This window comes from Haemaphysalis longicornis, unplaced genomic scaffold (assembly GCF_048455015.1).
Source record: "Haemaphysalis longicornis isolate Haplotype H1 unplaced genomic scaffold, Haemaphysalis longicornis Haplotype H1 scaffold_5, whole genome shotgun sequence".
NCBI classification, from domain to species: domain Eukaryota; kingdom Metazoa; phylum Arthropoda; class Arachnida; order Ixodida; family Ixodidae; genus Haemaphysalis; species Haemaphysalis longicornis.
The window spans coordinates 202893230-202916325 of NW_027526385.1; the positions used below are offsets into that span (position 1 = coordinate 202893230).

General features: G+C 42.3%; 1 non-coding gene across 1 annotated transcript; it reads left to right on the forward strand.

Annotated features, from left to right (window-relative positions):
* The first annotated feature begins 13811 nt into the window (after positions 1 to 13811).
* Positions 13812 to 13885, forward strand: Trnak-uuu (transfer RNA lysine (anticodon UUU)). Its single transcript has one exon. It is a non-coding gene; the product is annotated as a tRNA-Lys (tRNA).
* The last annotated feature ends 9211 nt before the right edge of the window (positions 13886 to 23096 follow it).

The following is a 23096-nucleotide window of genomic DNA, read 5'->3' on the forward strand; positions in this document are numbered from 1 at the left end:
GTCTAAGGTTGTCGCTGGCTTCCTGTGTCTTAAGCTCGGCTTCCTCGGTAAGAGCTGAATATCGGTTCTGCAGCGCGACCCGGAATTCGTCTACTTTACGTTACTGTTAGCTTATAATTCGGTTTCTTTCGTACTACCTTGTGACGGTTGCTCGGTAAATATAGGCTAACTTGAGATGTTACCATGCGGTGGCCACTGCACTTTGCCTTTCCGAGCACTTCCACATCCTTCACGACACCAGCGTTATCGCATATTACAGGGTCTATTTCATTTTTATGGTCCCCATTCGGATTCCTCCATGTCCACTTCCGGCTATCCCGTTTACAGAAGAAGGTACTCATTATGCGTAGGTTATTCGCTTCTGCAAACTCAACTAGTCGGTCCCCCCTTCTATTTCTACGGCACAGACCATAGTACCCAACTGCCTTGTCTCCAGCCTGATTCCTGCCTACTTTAGCATTCAAGTCCCCCATAACTACGGTATACTGTTTTTTTACTTTAACCATTGCCAATTACACACCTTCATAGAAGCGTTCCCCTACCTTATCATCATGGCCGGATGTAGGGGCATAGCCCTGCACCATCTTGAGCTTGTAACTCCTATTGAGCCTAACTACAAGACCTGCTGCCGTTTCGCTAATGCTATAGTATTCTTCTATGTGGCTAGCTATGTTTTAATTGACTAGAAATACGATTCCCACTTCTCTTCTGTCCACTAGATCATGGTATACATAGGACGTGTCAATTTTTCAGCACCGTAAAGGCTTCACGTGTCCTCCTAACCTCGCTAAGCCCTCTGAAATCCCATTTATTGCTCTATAATTACTCGAACGCAACCCCTATACTCGCTTCACTAGATAAGGTTCTCGTGATAACCGTTGCCAGGTTCAGATTCCAATGGCGGCCAGTCCGGGTCCAGGGATTCTTAGCGCCCTATGCTACGTCACAGGTCTGACAGCCACCGTAGTCAGTTGCTTCACAGCCACTGGAGACTGAGGGCCGTGAGTAAATTGGCGTATTCATGGGAGGTTGTGGCCGTTAAAGCACCAGGGTGGTCAATCCTGCTCTGGTGAGGGAGTGTGTTTCCGGCAATGGTCGCCGGGGTCAGGCCGCACCGCAAACCCCATTCTGCAATTCCATCAATACGCGGATTTTTTTTAATCCGGTGGAAATTCTCCGGCATCGGAATTCAAAACACGATCTCTCTGCACGCGAGGCGGATGCTCTACCTCTACGAAAGTGCTGCACACCAGCTGACAGAATAGATCTAGCGGAGCTATCGAAGTTAATCAATAAGTGCAAGAGAGCTGACATAGAGAAGTATATTATGGAGAGGATCGAATACGCTGTAAAAAACGGGGGTAGCATGAAAGCAGTTAAGAGGCGTCTTGGCGTGGGGAAAAATCAGATGTATGCTCTTAAAGATAGGCAAGACAATGTCATCACAAATATGGAAATAATAGTCACCATGGCCGAGGAGTTCAATAGGGATCTGTACAGTAGCCGAAACATCCACGATACTGCCCAACGAGGAAGTAGCTCAGAGGAGATAGACATCCCACCAGTAACGACTGAAGAAGTAAGGAAGTCTTTGGAAGAAATGAAAGGGGGCAAAGTACTAGGTAGGGATCATATAACAGCAGACTTCTTGAAGGATGGCGGAGAAATATTACTTGAAAAACTGGCAAACCTGTATACGCAAAGCCTAATGACCGCAAGTGCACTGGAATCTTTGAAGAACGCCAACATCATCCTAATCCATAATAAAGTTGACATGAAGGACTTGAATTATTAGAGGCCGATCTGCGCACTGTCATTCGTATACAAGGTACTTACCAAAGTAATCGCTAAAAGAATTACTGCAACTTTAGATTACAGTCAACCTAAAGAACAAGCAGTGTTCTTTAAAGTTATTCAACAATGAACCCTAGCAGTCAATTAGGCTTAACGAAACCAGGGGGTAGATGAGCTTTATGTAAGAATATTATATGATATATGTAATGGGTTCACAGCTACCATCATCCTCCATAAATAGAGCAGTAAAAGCCTATAAGGAAGGGCGTCAGCAAAGGAGATACAATATATCCAATGTTATTCACAGCATGTTTACAAGAAGTATTCAGAGCGTTGGATTGGGAAGAGGTGGGAGTAAGAGTTAATAAAAATATCTCAGTTAACTGAGAACCGTGGGCCTGAAAATAATTATGCATAAAACAAAAGTAATGATCATTAACCTCGGGACAGCACATCATTTTGGGATAGGGGGCGAGGTAGTGGAAGTCGCAAGTGAATATATCTACTTATGCCAAATTATGACCACGGATCCCAAGCATAAGGCAGAGATAATTAAAATGATCAGAATGGGGTGGAGTGCATATGGCACACCGTCTCAGATAATGAATAGCAGCCTACCATTGTCCTTGAAGAAGAAAGTGAGCGGCAGCTGCATCTTACCGGTACAAACCTACGGGGCAGAAACTTGGAGGCTCACTAAGGAGGTTCAACTTAAATTGAGAAGGACTGAGCGGGCAATGGAGCGTAAAATGATAGGTGTTAGAATAAGGAAAAAGAAGAGGGCGGAGTGGGTCAGGAAGCAAACGCGAGTTAAGGACATATTAGTAGAAATTAGGGAGAACAAATGGACGTGGGCAGGGCGTGTAATGCGAAGGGAAGATAACCGTTGGTTATTAATGGTAACTGAGTGGATCCCCAGAGAATGCGAGCGTTGCAGGGGCGGCAGAAAGTTAGATGGGCAGATGAGATCAAGAAGTTTGCGGGCATTAATTGTTCACAGTATGCACAAGCCCGGGTTAATTGGAGAATATTGGGAGAGGTCTTGCCCTGCAGTGGGCCTAGATAGGCTGGTGATGATGATGACACGGAGCATACCGAACGGTAACACTCTCTAATATTTACCATATGAAGTGAGCGGCAATCGACCGACCCGCCAAGCAGGTTAGTATTTTGAAGCGAACGAACAGACGTTCGATAAAAACTATTTACTTTAGGGAAGAAAATCTTGCTAACAAACACGGAGAAAGAGAGAGACGCGGTGAAGAACCTCAGATGTGGAAGAGGCTGAAGTGTCCCATCAGTTTGGGTGTGGGGCACAAGAGTATCACTTGGGATGACGCGGAGAGGCACGCTTTCATATCGGTGGGCTGCACACTTGCCTCTCAGAATGAGAACCGGAACTCCCAAGAATAACAGCATGGGCAATTATGCTGAATAATCAGATTCGCTGCATAAAAATGGTACACGTGCTCTAAACCTAATTGAGTGGAACTATTAGGGTGTTTTTTTTTATGGAATCGGTCACCCGAAAATCTACCAAACGGGAGAGCCATTGTGGCTTTGCATACCGCTAAGAAACTTGGGCTCCGAAATAGGAATTTATATTTTTGAAATAACCATATGACAACCGCTGGAGGATCTAAACAAAGGCACAGGAAGGTAAAAATGATCTTGGTGCTTCTAATGAACACTTCTGATCTGAGAAAAGGCAGACTAGCTAACCATAGTCACCAACCATGTTCGTTAGCTGAACACAGCTGTGTTGTAAACTAAATTGTCTAGAAGGCGAAAAGTTATTCGTTTAAATACATGGTGTGCGGAAAATAAGCCGAACCGCTAAACAATTGTGAATACTGAAGCTTGCAAATGCACTTGTTTTCAAAAATGAAACTTGAATTGTTAAAATTCCTCTAGAATTAAAAGTGGTAAAGGCCTGAAGAAAAACTTTGGTTAGACAGGAACGCCAGATGTTGTGTTAGTTTGGAGGCGTTGAATTAGGTTATCATCTGCGAATACCAGAAAAGGAACATGTTCATGGCAGTGCACTCATAGCTGCTTAAGAACGAGCAACGGCCCCTTCACAAACAATAGCACTGCCTACTGAACTGAATAATCTTGTCGGTACGAAATGTTCAATTTTGTCAACCTAATTTGAGCGGGAGAATTTGCCATTATTTTTTGTATGTGGTAAAGTGAAAACGACCACATCGAAAAGTCATTGTGGATATTGAACGCGGCAAATAGAGTGGTGCTATGCAATAGCCTCAAAACGCATAACCTTAAAAATACCACTACGGCAGCGGGAGAAGAGGGAAACTGCATGAGCTATTGAAAAAGGATACAACGAAATGTGTTAGTCTCTGGAGGGGTGGCAGCAGAGTATCATTTCTGATGGCCACCTTCCGGCTACTGCACTGTATAGCAGCTTACAAAAAAGGCACTGGTACTCCCCCCCCAAAAAACTGGATCACCAACTGAACTGAATAAGAAGGCTCATTTTATGAAAGGGGCAGTATTTATTGAATTTGAAGGGACTGTCTATTCCCAGCAAGCAGAGCTCACGATTGGTTCACGCATCGCCCAATGTTAGAAGACACTTACGTGGCAAAATAGGCATGTGTATCTCGTCAAAGAGTGGGCACCACTTGGTGTTACGAGATGTGTCCGCTACGTTGATATTTTTAGTATGCATTCCTTCACCAACCAACCTTCACAGTGCCTTCCCTTAAATTGTGCAACAGTTCTGTGAGTTGCATGTGGGGCTAGAATTCACACGAAAACCCAGGAATAAGTACCTCTACTTTGTGCAACTATTAAAAGAAGAATTGCACACATGATGAGCTTATCGCACGAAAGGTGAAAAAGGAAAAGGGCATAATGTACCTGCACACACCACCCTGATAAAGTGCAGAATTCAAACTTCCTGCATTAGGAAAACAATAAAAAATTTGTACCACCAGAGTGTGGTACAGCCTAGATGGACTGTGTGCAAGGCTATAAAAAAGTGGTTACCCGACACATCTCATTCTATCGGTGGAAGTCAAAGTACAGAAAAAAGAAAAAACACTAACTGCTTTGCGAAGAGTTAGAAAACACCTGTGAAGGGGAGAGTAGTCATCAACGATATTCAAAGGGTTTCGCACCGGTAAAAAATACGGCCCGAAATAAAATATCCCGGTAGCGTTTTCAGCTCCGATAAAATAATGTGGTGGCAAAAACTTTAAATCTGAAGAAAATAATTTTTTGACACCTGGCCAAGGCTTAACTTCGTCAACTCCGAGAATGGCATTGTTTACATGATTCCTCTCGGATGTAGTATATAATACAACGGCGAATGAGACAGCTGTATCAGTGACAGAATAACGGAATATCACAACGCTTTTTTGCTAGTGGCGTAAATGGTAATTTCGCAGCAAATGTAATTGTTGTAATAAGGTATATTTGCCAGATTTTGCAACAATCTTATAACGCTCCATATAAAAGTTAGCCCGTGAAATCCGAAGCTGGCGCAATGTTGTCAGGAGCGCACAGAGATTACGTTAGTTCCCCGTCAATACGCTTTCCGAAACGTGTAAACGGTTTGCTTAAAAGAATAGCTACAATGCCAAGCCTTGCGTGTCTAAAGAAGATGTATATTTCTAGTGTTTTAGCCATCTGATATATACCAGCCCCCTTTTCATGATAATAAACTGCTTTTAATTTCGGCCCACGTGATCATCTCTTGTGTATTATTTCCCCTGTTCGTCTGACATTTTCGTGTCTGGCAGCGCAACTCTACACTTTAAGATGTAAAAGCCTATGCACGCGCAAATAGCCGCACCGTCCACAACTAAACTGCATAATCGGGTTAAAGACATCAAAGTAGCACTGTCGCTGTAATTTTAAGGGCCGGAAAACACAACTAATTCGAGGGTTTACGGCTTCCTGTGTTCGGTATCTGCAATCTGCACCGCGTTCACGGAACACGAGTGCGGATGCGCGACAGCACGCGGGGAGGACAAACTCCACCGCAACGTGTGCGGGCATGGCGATGGCAGACATGCGTAACTAATCCATCCTCAAAGAATAGATGTGAAAGTACACAGTTGAACCACGGTCACACCATAAGTATGGAATAAGCGGAGCATGTGCAGCGTAAAACTCACTATTTTTGCAGATGTGGTGACGGGAAAATCACCCAATCTGCTAAGCCATTGCAAATTTCGAACACCGTAAACGAGCTTTTGTAGTGAAATGTTTCAATAATGGGGCTTGGTTGCTTGGTATTTGTTTCATAGCACACGAAGGAATGATGCTGGGCGAGAAAACACACATGAAACACGAGGCTGACAGGACAAGGGCAAACTTGCAACTTTATTTGGCATGTGATGGGCCCAGAAGTGTATATTTCCCACCGTTATCATTCATATTCCCGTGAACTGACGCACCTTTTACTTCAGAATAAGAAAAAAACATTTCAAACACCGCAAGCAAAACCGGTCGTTAAGGTTCGGTTAACGAATTAAAAGACCCCTGATCACAGGTTCAACGTAGAAACTAAAAAAGGCATAAAAAGGATCACGTGGACAATAAATATCCAAGACTAAAACGAAGGCCGGTGACGCATAAAATTGTGAAACTAGAATGATAGCGCCGTGGGAAAGTGTAAGTTGTGAAAGAAACAAAGGGAGTATTTCAATTTATTTCTTTTTGAATGAAGCCTAAGCATTCTTCAGAGGAAAGAATTTCTTTCTGTCCAAAGGCTTTAAACGTATCACCCTATAATAATGTAAGTCTTTCTCTTACGGTATTTTGCAAGCGCCGTGACACAATCCTTAGCATGGTTTAAAATTGTGTTGGCTTCGAAATTTCTGTATGTTTTATTTTCAACATGTGCCAAGACTTCTGCATGTTCCATATTGGGTGCGCAGCCGCAGGTTTGGCCATGCAGAGCCAGATGACCCCCAGAAGTATTTTTAGCAATAAGATTGTGCTCACGCTCCCTCTCATAAAACTTTTTCCGGTTTGACCAATGTGTACTTTAAGGAGTGAAGCTTTTTAGCAAATCGTAATTTTTGGTATCTGCAGTTAAAACACATTGCCGAGCATGCGCACGTGAACGGGGGCCTCGGGGCGGCCGCCCGGTCGTTTACAAACCAAGAAAATGCCTAGAGATCGTGTGTGCGTGCCTTGCAAAGATCGATCAGCGTGCACAGTCAACGTTGGACAAGCCAAGCATACCCACTTCGGCATATTAACCATGAGTGGCAGAAAACACTCTAGCGTTGGCCGTATTTGTCACAACACTTGTTTGAAACTAAAAAGATATCATAGCTTTGCCCCTAAAAATTGGTGACCAATGATTATCACTGCCAAAGAAAATGAAGGACGCTCACACGTCGCAACAATGATGGAGAAAAATTTGCTGAGGCAGCAAAGTAAATCGGCAGGAATCGTGGACCTAAACCGTCGTGATGGTTGTGAGGTTGCTTGAAGTTCGCTGCCTTCAAGTCCTACGTGTTAGTGTGAACTTCGTTCATTGTTTTGCAAATCGAATATTTTCGAAGGCTATGCTGCAAACGCACTTTATGTAGCATTTTTAGTGTTTTAGGACCAGCTGTGCAGCTGTCTGCTGCATAGCAAGTCCTAAGAAAGAGCACCGATATATGCAAAGATACTAGCGCCGCTAACGAAAATATACATTAGTTTTTATTACATGAAAGGCGCTTTGTGGCTGTCGTCGATTGAGTGGAAAAATTAAGGTTAATATTTTTTAATTGTTGACGAGAGGAAAATTGATCAAACCTAAAAGGCGTTATGGATAGCGGAGCCCCCAACAGACCTGTTGTCAGAAATGTTTAATTGAATTGAGAATGTCCCCTGGGAATATCATTGCTTGAGCGAGACAAGAGAGAGTTTTAGAGTGGGAAACGCAGACAAGAAATTGTGTTAGTTTAGAGGGCTGGAAAAAGGGTATCAACTGCATTGACCAGAGAATGCATACCTTCATATATTGGTTCCCATTACCAGGACCACGTACCACGTTCGTGGTTAGGTGGTCCTGGGAATGGGGACAAGTACAGCTGAAGAAAAACACCATTGCCAACTGAACTGAATATTCAGTTTTATTGCCTAAAAGAGCCAGTGTTACAGTAACCTAAACTAATTTGAAGCATTAAAGTCATTAGGTGTTTAACATTTCATACGCAATTTGATGGCGAGGATCACGTGATGGCGTGTTCCCGATGACCCGAATGTGTCTCCGGGCTACACGAGGACAACCCCCCCCCCCCAATATTGAATGCGGCGGGGGGGGGGGGGGGGGCGGGAGAACTTACCCGTAGAAAGAATTCACCCGCACAGAAAGAATGAGGAAGTTTCCATTGGGCTCGGTCGTCACAAAATGCACGGAATCTATTGAGAATTCGAAATGTAAAACTGCCTAATATTATATATACTTGGGTGCTGGAGAATACGTGAAGACCGGAAGCCATTGTAGATAGTGAAGATCGCGAACAGAGGTGTGTTTTGAAATATTTACTTCTTTTGACAATATTACCAATACAATATCACTGGTTAAACGAGTGAGGGGTAAGACTGACATTTTTTAGAGGCAGACAAAAAATGGCATCAGTTTGGATGGCTGGGAGAGGAGTACAATCTATGGCGACCACAAAACTCACGCTTTCGATGCGGTAAACTGTGTAACTGCTCCACAAAATGAGCATCGGTACCCCAGACAATATCATCACCAAATCACCTGAACAATTAGGTTCATTGCCTAAAAGTGGAAGTGGTGCTGCAAAGTAAATTAACGTGAAGCATCCAAGTCATTAAAAAGTTTTAGTTTTTTTTATGATCCGTGTCTTCCGTGCGTGCCGTGCTGACCAGTACCTTACCGCGTCTGAGTGCTCTGGCACTGCGTGGATGGCACGCACCACTAATGAATTCGGGAGCATGGCGGAGGCGGGTCCGAAGAACACATCCAGAATTCCATAAACACTTGAAAATTTCCCAGTATATTCCAGTGTATTAGGTGTCTTCAATACCTGGTGTTTTCACAGAAAGCCTTTTCTGTCAGCTGGCTTCTGTTCACATACAAATATTTCATATCTTTCGGAAAACAAGTGTGCATAAAAAAGCATACAAATCCTAGAGTACATTTTGCTGTCTTTAAATTTCATTTTTCAGTATTCTTCTTCATCCCTGACAAAATCCCATTCTCGTTCACTGCGTCAGTGCGAACTACTTAAAATCTTTAATCTCAGCGTGTTCTTTCTCCTTCCGCTGTAAAGCGAGCAAAGGACAATTCTTTTAAAGGAAAGCTTTGGTGTTCTCAGTGACGGCATCTATAGCGCAAAAGCGGGTGAATGGAAGTAAACAAACGCTTCGAACCTGGGTTACTCGCCATATGAAGCCAGACTCTACTCGTTTCCTTCTTTTCGATATGGTGGAATCGGTTTAGACTTGGAGAATGGTGCATGGACAAGCAACAACATACCAAAAAGTTCTGCACCTGACGGTGTAAAGACAATCATGATCCGTAACAAGAAAACTTCGCGTTAAACCATCTTCGTTGTTATACCGGGGGGCGGGAGTGCGGTGTCTTATTTTTGAGTTTATATATTCTAACTTCCTAAATGTGCATATTTCCATAATTGGGGATATTATGTATATATATATATATCTATATTTAGAAAAGAAATGAGGGGCTCGTTGAGGAAATACAGAAATACAGACTGCTGCCCTATCTTTCTGTATATATATATATAGATATATATTTATACATATATATAGAAAATAAGGGTTGGCAGTCAAGGAAACCACGGAAAGCAAATGGGAGGTTGTGGTGGGTCATAGAAAGAGATTTTTTGACCAGTTTCTTTTTGACTCAAAAAATTATTCATCTCTTTCTATGAACCACCACAACCTCCCCTTTGCTTTCCTAGGTTTTCTTGACTGCCAACCCTTATTTTCTGTCTTATTTCACGGAGCCCCTCATTTCCCATTTTCTGATTCGCTACATATATACATATATATATATATATATATATATATATATATATATATATATATATATATATATCATGTGGGCTGCAAACTGTTCATCTTTTTTTCGCACCCTAAATGAAGTTTTTGCGCCCATTTTTGCCTGAGTGACAGTGAAGATGGCATAAGATATACGCAAGTTCCTAGCTCATCCAGTTAAAGCTACGTCATGCATACAATTCTCAACTAAATCAATAAGAAGATATCTTTTGCCGAACCTCAAATGTCACCAGAACCAATGTAAAACATTAATTGAAAAATTCTAATGTTTCTTATTAGTATATATGTCGAATTGGAAATATCGTAGATTTATATGTACTGGGACATAAACACACAATTACGTAAGAAAATACTACACCAATGTATTTCTCTGCTTCTTTATATTTTCGCAAATCAAAGATGGTATATATATATATATATATATATATATATATATATATATATATATATATATATATATATATATATATCCAGAAAAAGACAAAACTCACAAATCTGCAGAAATAGTATAAGAAAAGAGTCGCATACATAGCAAGAACAATAACAAACAAGGTTTACTAACTTAGCGGCAACGGTACTTGCCTTCATCACAGTACATTTACATGATTTTGCTGTCACAAACATTTGGAACACAGTTCTTATATAGCTTTGCATAAAACTGTGAGAAGGGGCAGAGGCTGTTTCGGAAACGGCGAGTATGCATGCAGTCGGGCTATGCCTATGTTACAACAACAACAAAAAACAGGAGAGAGTGACAGACAGAAATGGGTCGTATTAACAAAGCAGCGCTCAGGATTGTACCATGACGGGGCAACATACACGGCGTGGGCTGCAAGTTCAGACAATCCTGAAAACTGGATAATCGCCGTTTCAAAAGGAAGGGAAGAGTATACACTAAGGTATTTAGTGGGTGGGGAGACTGGTTGTGGCGGACGCGAAAATGGGTGTTCCCTTGCGGATGCAAATATGTAGTGTCTATAGATCACAAAAGTTAGACATTCCTAAGTGGTGGTGGGAACGCGGCCTCTTTCCCAAGGACAAATGGAATTGCTGAACCGCATTAGCGTAATAAAGCTGATGTATTTGGAGAGTTTCTGGGAATTCTGATGGGAAACTCAAGGGTAGGATAATGAACATTATTATAAAAATTATGAAACCGCGAATTTTATTCGAGGTATAAGCAGGTTATTTTCCGTAACCTTTATTATTACCAAGCGTCTATAACCCAAACTTATAAATGAGACAAGATTACCAAAAATCGCGGTCGTGGTGGCTTTTGAAAGCGGATTCTAAAATTGTTGCTCTTAGATGTCCAAATGCATGCCCGGGACCGTTCACATGTCTAGACCCGGGAAAATGAGGCAGCTTTTTGCATGAAAGCGGTGGCTATTGAACCGCATTCAGAAGGGCGTTTCAGTTTGGCTGATAAATTGTTGCCTACAAACAGTGCACTCTAGAAGGTATAGAACATGGAGTCACAGCTAAGATACCTTTTGTATTTACGTAGTGATCTGAAGCCGTGCTGGGGGCGCGCTGTGCATTAATGATACCATTGACTTTCTCTCAGACATCTCAAAAATTGAAATTTCTTATAACTGCCTCCAAGCCACCCTCGATGTTGCGTCACTGTATAATAACATCCCCCAAGAGGGGGGATCGCCGCTGTATCCCTTGCGTATAAGCAGTCATCTTGCGACAGACCCATCGATTCTTCTGCTCTCCAAACTTTCCTTAAGCTTATACATGCACTTAACAATTTCGAGTTCGACAGAGTTTATTACGTGCAAGTCAGCGGAACGTAAATGGGAACTCAAATCAGACATAACTACACCAATATCTTTATGCCTCACCTCGAATCACACTTTCTTCATACGCAAAATTTAAAGCCACTGTATTAGAAAGGTATATTGATGACAATTTCATGATCTTGCAACAAGGTGAGGCGGAGCTCCTCACCTTCATTGAGGCATTTCACCTAGCTCATCCTAGTATTTTCCTTGCTCATTCCTATTCGGAACACAGTGTAAACTTTCTGGACATCACCGTTACAACCTCCCAAGGTAGACTTCAAACTATACGGTATTGAAAACCGACAGACACGCGGCAGTATTTGCACTTTCAAAGTAGCCATGTCAGACACCGGAAGACAGCAATACCTTACAGCCAAGACCACCGATTTAGGAGAATTTGCTCAAGCCAAACCGAGTTTGACTTCAACTGTCGAGAACACAAGACCGCCCTCCTAAATAATTTTACCGGGAACAAGTTATTGACGACCCTATTGCGCGAGCCAACCAATTAGATGGTAACGACATCTGTAAGAAAAAAGCCTCGAACGGTAACCCGCAAACAAACCTAGTTTTAACCCACTCATCCTCCGCTCCGAGTGTGTCAACCGTACTAAAAAACATCACAATATCCTAATTCCAAGTGACCGCTTAAAACCCATATTCCACGAACCACCACGCGTTGTCTACCGGCGTGATAAAAATTTAGGCGACTTTATTACTAACTCTGGTATCAACCGTCCGGAAAGTACCGGCTGCATGCCCTGTAATAAACCTCTATGAAAAGTATGCGCACACATGAGCACTATACACCGCGCCAGCAGCGCGGCTTCAGACTGCCACGCAAATATAAAAAGTAACTTTCACTGTGACTCCGCTAATGTCGTATACCTTCTACAGTGCACTGTTTGTTGGCAACAATATATCGGCCGAACTGAAACGAACTTCCAAAAACGGTTCAATATTCACTGCTCTCATGCAAAAAGCTGCCCTTATTTACCCCTGCCAAGACATGTGAACCGTCCCGGGCATACGTTTGAACATCTTAAACAACAATTTTAGAATCCGCTTTCAAAATCCGCCACGACCGCGATTTTCGGGAATCTTATCCCATTTTTAAAATTTAGTCAGAGACGCTTGGTAATAATAAAAGTTACGGAAAACTAACGTGCTTATCTCTGGAATAAAATTGGCGGCCTCATCATTTTTTTAACAATGCTTAATAATGCTACCCTTGAGTTTCCAATAAAAATTCGCCGAAACTCTCCAAATACATCAGCTTCCTTACACTAATGTGGCTCAACAATGCTTGTTGTCCTTGGGAAGGAGGCCGCGTTCCCACCAAAACTTTGGAATTGTTAACCGATTGTTATCAATACACCCTACCTATTTCCTGTTCAGTTGCAAGCTCCTGTGCAATGCTCTTTGGCGACCAGTATCTATACTCTCCATTCAAGGGGCACACCCATCTTCGATTCCGCCCCGACCAGTCTCCCCACCCGCTGAATACCTTACTGTATACTCTTCCGTTCCTTTTGTAACCGCGATTGCCCAGTTTTCCGCACTGTCTGAACTTCCAGCCCACCCCGCGTACCTTGCCCCGTCATGGTGCAACCTTGATGTCTGCTTTGTTAATACAACCCCTTTCTCTCTCTCGCTCTCTCTCATTTATTTTTATTATTGTTGTTGCTGTTGTAACATAGCATAGCACGACTGCATGTATACTTTGTTTCCGAAGCATCTTCCGCTCCTTCTTACAGTTTTCGGCAAAGGTATATTAGAACAGTGTTCCAAATGTTTGTGACAGCAAAATCATGTAACTGCTCAGATGAAAGCAAGTCCAGTTGGCGCTACGTAAATAAACGTTGTTTGTTATTGTTCTTGCTGTGTATCCGAGTATTTGCATATACTTTATATATATATATATATATATATATATATATATATATATGTATGTATATATATATGTATATATATAGATATATATAGTTTGGAAATGAGGGGCTCGTTAGAAAATACAGAAAGAAATGCCGGCAGTCTACAACGCCAAAGAAGGCATAGGGGAATGGTTCCACGATTTTTTACCGTTAGTGACGTTACATTATTTTATTTTATTATTAATTATGTGAGAAAGAAAGAAAGAAAAACACGCGCCCAGAGTGGGGTTTGGTCCCCACTCTGGGAACACAGCGGAACACAGTCGCCCAGATAGCCGAATTGGTAAGGCATTCGAGATTTAATCGAAAGGCGTGGGTTCGGTCCCCACTCTGGGAGCGTGTTTTTCTTTCTTTCTTTCTCACGTAATTAATAATAATAAAAATAATGTAACGTCACTAACGGTAAAAAAAATATTCTAACCATTCCCCTATGCCTTCTTTGGCGTTGTAGACTGCCGCCATTTCTTCCTGTATATATATATATATATATATATATATATATATATATATATATATATATATATATATATACACATATGTATATATATATATAAAGTCGTGAAGTAGAGTCCTTATTTGCTGCAAAAATACGCACAAAGTAGAAGTACGCTCTTCGGAGACTTTATTTCCAACGTATCGACCTGAGACAGGTCTTCCTCAGGAATGAAAGCTTTGGGTAAAATCGCACGGACACAGAGTGGGGGCGGCGCCCCGAAACACAAGCCACATGGGAAACAAACAAAATAAATAAATAAATATATATATATATATATATATAAATTTATATATAGCAGAGAAGGAATTCTTGGCTACTGTTTAAATATTCAAAAACTTGGGTGCGACCACTTGAAAAACACTAACAAATACTTTATTTCGACAGTTTTGACCAGTGGCCTGCTCTGCTTCAGGAAAAATTACAAGTGGCTGAAAATGCTCTCCGATACACACTTCACGAGCGAGGGGACTTTTGCCCTCTACCTCTCTTTCTTGCCAGATAAGAAACCAAAAAAATGAAAGCAAACATGTACAATAATCTCAGCGGCACATATACACGTCTCTCCCCAGGCAAGTGGCGATACAAACGAAGGAGAGGGGAAAAGGAAAACAGGAGAAAAAAGGAGTATAAAGAAGGAGGCAATTAGAAATAGAGGAAGAGGGGAGAAAAGGAGAGGCAGAAGAAAGGGGGGTTCTCAGAAGCAGACACTGACGAATACGAAGGTCGAACAGCGGAAACTTGAAAGGTAGAGTGAGGGACCGCTCAGCGGCTCAGAATGACGTGACGTGCCGCATTCCGCGTACTGTAGAAAGAGAGAGAAGAAGAAGGAAAAAAAAGGGGGGAAGAAAAAACCCCTAGGAGTGAAATATGTTTGAAGAACGTTGTTGCGAATGTAGATAGGCGCGACATGGCCCCCAGTAGCTCACGAATGCCAATACAGAGTCTAAACACACATAGCGAGAGGAGCGGAGGAAACATGAGTACGGAGGCTGCGGCGTCGGGCAAGGGCCGCGCACTCAACACGGTCCGAAGTCGCTTTGTAATCGATGTCCCGAGTCGGCGCGGCGCGCCACGGAGATTTATTGGTGCAGAAGCGCTAGCGGAGCGCCGAAACGTCGCTCCGCTAGCTGGATATTTTTTCTGTTGCCGTTCCATTGCTGTTCCAATCCCGGCCATTGCCGTTCCAATACTGGCCGCCCTATCGTGTCGAGCAATAGAACGGCAACAAAAAAATATCCAGTTTTATCGACCACCTATTTAAGGATATACATCCAACGTTCTCCTCATACATAAAAGATACGGGTCACTTCCTCCGCGAGGTTTGGAACCTAGTTGTTACCTTAAAGTTACCTTAAAGTTGTTACCTTAAAGTTACCTTAAAGTTAAAGTTAACTGTGACGCCGGTAATGTCGTATATCTTCAAGAGTGCACTGTTTGTAGGCAGCAATATATCGGCCAAACTGAAACACCCTTCCGAATACGGTTCAATAATCACCGCTCTCATGCAAAAACTGCCCTTATTTGCCCCGGTCAAGACATGTGAACAGTCCTGGGCATGCATTTGATTATCTTAAAGCAACAGTTTTAGAATCCGCCTTCAAAACGCACCACGACCGCAAGGTTCGGGAATCTTATCTCATTTATAAGTTTGGGTCAGCCACACTTGGAAATAATGAAAGTTACGAAAACTAAAGTGCTTATCACTCAATTAAAATTGGCGGTTTCATAATTTTTATAACCATGTTCAATATTCCTACCCTCGAGTTTCCCATCAGAATTCGCAGAAACTCTCCTAACACAGCAGCTTTATTAGCCTAATACGGCTCAACAATGTCATTTGTCCTGGGGCAGGATGCCTCGTTCCCACCACCACTTAAGAATTTTTAACTCTTTGTGATATATTCATGTTTAACCTTTTGTGACCCTACCTATTTCCAGTTCAGTTGCTAGCTTCTGTGAAATACTCTTTGTGCCCCCTATCTGTTCTCTTCATCCGCGGGGGGGACACCTATCTTCGCTTCCGCCCCAACCAGACTCCCCAGCCACTGAATACCTTACTGTATACTCTTCCCTTTCTTTTGAAACCGCGGTTGTCCAGTTTCCCGCATTGTCTGAACTTGCAGCCCGCGCGGCATACGATGACCCGTCATGGTGCAACCTTGAATGCTGCTTTGTTAACACGACCCCTTTTTCTCTCTCCGCTCCCCCCCCCTTTTTTTGCTTGTTGTTGTTGTAACATAGGCGTAGCCCGACTGTATGCACACTCTCCATTTCCGAAAGATTTTCCGCTCCTTCTCACAGTTTTCTGCAAACATATATAAGAAATGTGTTCGAAATGTTTGCAACAGCAAAATCATGTATCTTTACTCTGAAGAAGGCACGTCCCGTTTCCGCTACGTAAGTAAACCTTGTTTGTTATTGTTCTTGCTATTTAGGCTATTTCTGCGCGCTTTGAGAGTTCATCTTTCCCTAGAGTTATATATATATATATATATATATATATATATAACTGGCATGCTGGCGATGGGGCCGAACGAGTGGTAAACACAAAATAAGAAACCTCGGTAACAGCAACAGCGGAGGGTTTATTTCGATGTTTCGACTTCGAGACAAGTCTTCTACAGGAAGACTTGTCTTGAAGTCGAAACGTCGAAATAAACCCTCCGCTGTTGCTGTTACCGAGGTTTCTTACTTGTTATATATATATATATATATATATATATATATATATATATATATATATATATACAGTAATACCTCGTTAACTCGAAGTCGTAAAAACCAGGGAAAAATTCGAGATAAACGGATTTTCGAGATAAGCAAAGTTGCGCAAATCGCCGTGAAAAATGAGCGCTCTTCAGAAAAATTACTACTACTTACCGGCTCTTCAGCTGCAGTTTCTAATCTTTCTTCTCGTGCAGGTTTAAAAGAGAAAAAAATAACACGCAAGAGACTTTAACCGGCTGGGCTTTGCCGCACTGCCATTTTATTTAGCAGAGAAAAACTGCGTAATGCTCGTCTGCTTTGCGGTCGTACTCGGGCCTAGGAAGGCGTTCTCTAGCTGCTTGACGCATCGCATCAGTCGACCTTCACCGCCACTGCACTTGACCTTATTTCGAAGCAAGCGCATCAAATTTCTCGTCTCAGAAGATGTCGGCACCTCTCGAGGTGGTTCGTCATCGCCGTCGTCTCCGCCGTCCCCTACGTTAGTGGCCGTTTGAACGATTTCGGCGTCCGTCATTTCACCGGTCACCGCCACATCCTGCTCACACAGAGCGTACTCCAGAAAAGTCACGTCAATTTCGGCGGCACCATTACCTGTAAGCTTGATGTCCTCTTGACAAAGTTCCTCACAGTCTGTGAAGTCGCGCGACTTCATCGCGCGAATCTTGCAGCATCGCGCGAATCGTGTGAAATGGTCCAGCGGCGGAATTTTCGTTCCACCCCCAGTCAAGATTTCGAGTTATCCGCTATCCGACCCAAAAATACTTCGAGATAAAGGGAAAAATATACATGGGGCGTATAGGAAAATGTTCGGTGACGCGGAAAATTTCGACTTAGCCGATTTTTCGAGATATGCGAGTTCGAGTTACAAGGTATTACTGTATATATATATATATATATTCTCCACTTTCTTTTTTGCCGAATTCTTTATCTGTTTGGGCGAACCACCAAGTCCTCCCCTTTGCTTTCCTATGTTTTCTTGACTGCCAACCTTTATTTCTGTCTTATTCAACGAGCCCCTCATTTCCTATTCTGATTCTCTACATGCATAGCGAGGGCCTCTGTTCTGGCAGTCTTTGTACAATAGGGAGCTTAAGATGTTTCAATGGTGGTCGACCACTGTCGATATGTCGTAGACACTACAGTCACGGCCCGAGGGTTAAAAAGACGGTCTCCTTCACCCCGAGTAGTTCCAGTGGCACAGGCTAAAACCCCCAAGCACTGGAAACAAAAATACCTTAACAGAAATACCCAAGAGAGTAGAGAGGAAAATTGCAACGCCGATAGCGTAGTGGTTATAACAACACACCGGTATTCAGGAGGACGTGGGTTCCGATTCCACGCGGCGTCGTTTTTTCACCAGTTTCTTTCTTTCCAAATTCTTTATCTGTTTCAGTGAACCAACACATATTCCCCTTTCCTTTCCGAGGTTTTCTTCACTATTTCTCTAAATATAAATAATTTATATATATATATATATATATATATATATATATATATATATATATAAAAATGATACTTTGGAGAACGTAGCGGGCTGAGACCTCTGCCAACGTTTCGACAAGGAGACTTGTGAGGGGGAGGTTGTTAAGAGCGGTGCATGAAAGAGGACAGCACAGTGGGTCAACCGTCGGTTGAAAGGAGCGAAATAGTGAGAGAGACACGGTTAATGTCTCTCGGTGCGGTTAATGAACAGGACCCCGCAAGACAGAAAGAGGTAAAACTATGAGCGGGCTTGGGGAAGCAGGAGGGAATGGTATAAGCTGGCCCGCGGAGGGGCCGGGTGACCTCATAGGAGGATTTCTGGAAATTTGGGTCCCACAAGGGCGTCTACGGGGTACAATTGCAAGGTTACTGAACTTGCAATGTTTAGGCTGGGCTGCAGAGCTGCCGGATAACCTGAAAGGAGCCTTCCGGGAAGTTTGGGTGGGGATAGGACGTCTGCGAGGTGCAATTGAGAAGTTACTGAAATGTTTGTGAGAGAGGAAACTCGTAAACAACAACAGCCCGTATAGACTGAAGAATTCCGAGTGGGGAGGCGTTTTCGTAGAAGAGTAGAAGGGGTATGCGGAGGTACAATCCACGGGGAGCTCTGCGGTAGATTGAAGGACTTCGTGTCTGTTTTCTTTCTTTTTTACTTTTTCCTTTGTTCGTGTGTATGTGCAAAGCATATAGTAAGACGAAATGACGAAGCTCGAGTGAAGGAATTGCGCGTGGTTTACGTAAATCGGCTAAAAGCAAGATGGCAAAAAAGGGAAAAAAAGTTCAAAATTTTATTCAAGTAACAGCTTTGTGGATGGCCATTCAGGGTTCTTGCGAATGCAGATGTCCAATGTTTTTAAGAACATTACTTTTCTGTTCGAATGAGAGAGTGTTTTTATTTGATAGTGAAAATAATCTCGTATTTCTGAAGCGCTTGAGTCAAAATTTGATAGTTTCTCACTACAAAGTAGCACTGTATCTGTCTCTGAGTTATGGCTGCTGTTGAAAGAACAACTTTTAACGCTAATTGACTTGCATATTTTATTTAGGCTTCTTTCTAAGAGAACACCGAAAAATAACACTTGGTTTGATAAACCCATAAAGGTTCTACCTTATAAGAGGAATCCCATATTTAAGCAGTATAAAAAAACCCTAATTCACTGGAAGTTTTTAAGCTTCGACAGCGTCGTTCCGAATTCGAGGTGAAAATCACAGAAGAACAAAATCGGTATTTTCAGTCTATTGGATCTATAATTAACAAAAATCCAAAGGAACTCTAGAAATTGGAGAAATCTTACAGCAAAGACGATGTTAGCATCACTCCGTAAATCCACAATAGCGCAGCTCTTACCAATGATAGAGAAAAATCAAGCCGTTTTATACATTACTTTCTTTCAGTGTATTCCACGCTAGTACCTCAACATCTTCCAGTCTTCTTGAGCAACGAACTTTAGGATATGCCGGATATTGCTATTCACTACTTTCGAATACTCAACCCTCTCCAAAACTTAGAACCACACTAGGCCCCAGGTCCAGGTGGGATACAGAATCTTGTTTTGAAATCCTGCGCACACATCATCTCAAGGTATACAGAATAACTGTATCCCAAATCTTTTGAAATCTCAACTACCTGAAGGCTTAAGGATGGGTGACATTGTCCCGATTCATAAACAGGGGTTCCGTGACAGTGTCATGAACTATAGACCCATAGACTGTTCCACAACACCGGATCACATATATTTAAACTAACACCTTTACAAACCTTCAAAACAACAGTTCCCTTGTTCCTTACCAACACGGGTTTAGAGCTCGCCATTCATGCGTAACTGAGGTAGTGGAATTTACCCATGACTTATATGCATCATTTCACAAAGGTTTAAAGACAGACTGCATAATATTAAATTTCCAGAAAGCGTTTGACAAAGTGTCTCGTGTTCTCTTACATCATAAGCTTTCCCTTCTTGGTTTACCAGAAAACATCATTTTTTGGCTCTTTTTGAGCCAAAAAATGATGTTTTCTGGTCGTCTTGGCCGGTCGTTTACAAAGAGTGGTAATTAATGGCACAGAATCAGAATACGCATGCGTATCTTCTGGCGTTTCGCAGGGTTCCATGTTAGGTCCTTTTTTAATTCTAATATATATAAATGACATTGGCACAGGAATCGCTTCGAAAAACCGGCTGTAGAGAAATAATAAAGATTCTGCCCATGTAGCATTACAGACAGACCTAAAAAAATTTGTTCGTGGTGTGACAGGTGGCTTAAATTCCTGACCATCTCCAAATGCAAGCGTATTTGCTTGACCCGCAAGCAACAACCAATCCGTAAACAGTTTTGCTTGAACGGCTTCCTATTATCAGAAACAAGTGAAGCAAAATACCTAGGTGTAACGTTCTCCGCCGAATGAACATATAATCGTCACTTTCAAAGCATCACTTTAATAGCAAGATGAGTACTAAATTTCATTAAACGGAACTTTAAGCACGCGACACTAGATGTCAAGAGAACGCTTTACCTAAGCAACCTTCGCCTGATTCTCGAATACGTGTCCGTTGTGTGGGACCCGCATCCACAAAATCTTGTCAATAGCTTAGAACCGATATAGAAACGTGCGGCCCAATTCATACCCGGCATTTACTCATTTCCAAGCAGCGTCACAGAAATAAAACGGCCCATTTGATCGAAAGATCTTTAACTACACCGTGTTGTTTGCCGCATCTCTTCCCTTTCTGATACCGTCTTGAATAGCACACCACTCAACAGAGACTTATCCACAATCACCAATATACATATCCGGGCGCCGCGACCACTTACTTAATATGAAAGAAATGTGAGCGCGCACAACTACATACCCACTCCCTTTTCCCTGTTTAATACGCGAATGAAACATCCTGCCTCATGAACTAATCGAAGTTGCTTCTTATGTAACGTTTCCCACTGTTCTTCAAGAATATGTTTATACATAAAAAGTGTATTTGCCATTGAAAACTTTCTTCGGTATTTATGCTTTGCGATGTTAGCCAGCGTGCTGTGAAAATATTGTATTTTGTTACCTTGCCGAAACTTGTTTTTAGTGCTGTTCCATGCGCTCCCTCAGAATGTACCATATGTGTGATTAGTATTGCACTCACGTTCCTCAGTGTGTGGCTTACTAACTTAAACCTTGTATGTTTTCTTACAATTTATTTTTTTCTTCAACCTTTTAAAGAGTGTGCAATGTTGTATTTTATATCGATTATTCGTCCCACTACTCTAATGCCCCAATGGGCGACGTAGGTATGCAAATAAATAAATAAATAGGATACCGTAACGTTTCTAAGCGGGCTTTCGAAGCATTGATTCTGGCCGGCTCAAGGCAATTGAATTTATGGATTAAGTACGATTTTCTGTATTTGCGGTCCCTTGGAGACTCAAAGTTTGACTGCAGAATATCAAGCTTGAGATCATCGAAATTGCGGTTCCGCTGATTGAAGTGTTGTGCGACTGCTATGTAGACACTGTTATGGGTGTCTTCCCGCTGTTAATTCAGACGTAAGTTCTTAGGTTGACTCGTTTCTCTAATGTACTGCTTTTGACAGAATGAGCATTCTAGCATATACACAAAGTTAGAAGAATTGCAGGTGAAGCTTGAATTTATTTTTTGAACGTATTAGGTGGCAGTGCTATTGACAATGCAATCCTTCTGCAGATGGTTGCAAGTCTTGCGTCTAGGACGGAGGCAGGGGCTCATGACTTCTGCCTGGGAAGCGCCAATTTTGGCATGTAGTCAAATTTTTTTTTATGTTCTTATTTCTTCTGTAGGTGACTCTTGGGGCTTCGGCGAACGTTTTTTTAAGTAGGTGATTACTGGCTCTAATGGGGTACTATTTCCGTGGGATGTTGTTTATCTTAGGGGTCACGTTTCAGATTTTGGTTATTAAGGCTGGTTGTCGGGCACTTTCGTTTAGACGTTGTTGCTTGAGCAGTTCGTCAGTTTGTAGCTTGGATACTCTTTCGTAAGCCATATCCAGGGCGCTGACCGAGTGATTCCTGCATGCCAGGGTGGACTTTAGTTCATAAATGTTTTATATAGTCTGTGTTATCACTGCATACTCGTCTTAGTCTGGCATCCCGTCCTACATACATCCCTTGTTTGCAGCGTCATGGGTGATGACCAGTGTGGTGTAGGTACTGTTGGCTGTCCGTTCATTTCCTATAAAGCGTGGTGTTCAGTTTACCAATGTGAAGAACAACAGTGGTGTCTAGGAAGTTCACTTGTTTATCTGAGTACTGGCTAATTGTCGGATGCAAACAATAATGTGCGAAATGCAGCTATCTAGGGCTTTGCGGACATGCTCACAAATGATGAAGATGCAATCTCTGTATTAAAGTAATCGTTCTGTTTTAGGGGGAAACACACTAACAGGGAAGCTTCTTGTTGTACGATAAAAATGTTGGCGTAAGTGGGTGCGAAAGGGGTGCCCTTGCTGGTTCTAAAAAGTTGCAAGTAGTAAATGAATCGAAATCGAAATAGTTGTGAGTTACAACTAATTTTATTTAGGTAATGTAGACTTCTCACGCATGTTCGTGCGATTTTTCTACTAAGGCCTTTGATGTAGCTTCTATTTTTTTGTGATGGGAATGTTCTTATAGAGGGCGGAGACGTCGACCCTGGCAAGAATGGCGTCATTGGGTATTTTCCTACCACTGTTTATTGTTTCTATTATGGGGGGAAAGTGTGGGCTGTCCTAAACAAATGAAGGAAGAGAAGTGGGTATGTCGGTCAGATGGTAATTTAAAAAGATGAATAATGCTTCCGTAGGGGTGTTGTGGTTAGAAACCATTGGTCTTCCCGGAATTTTATCTGAG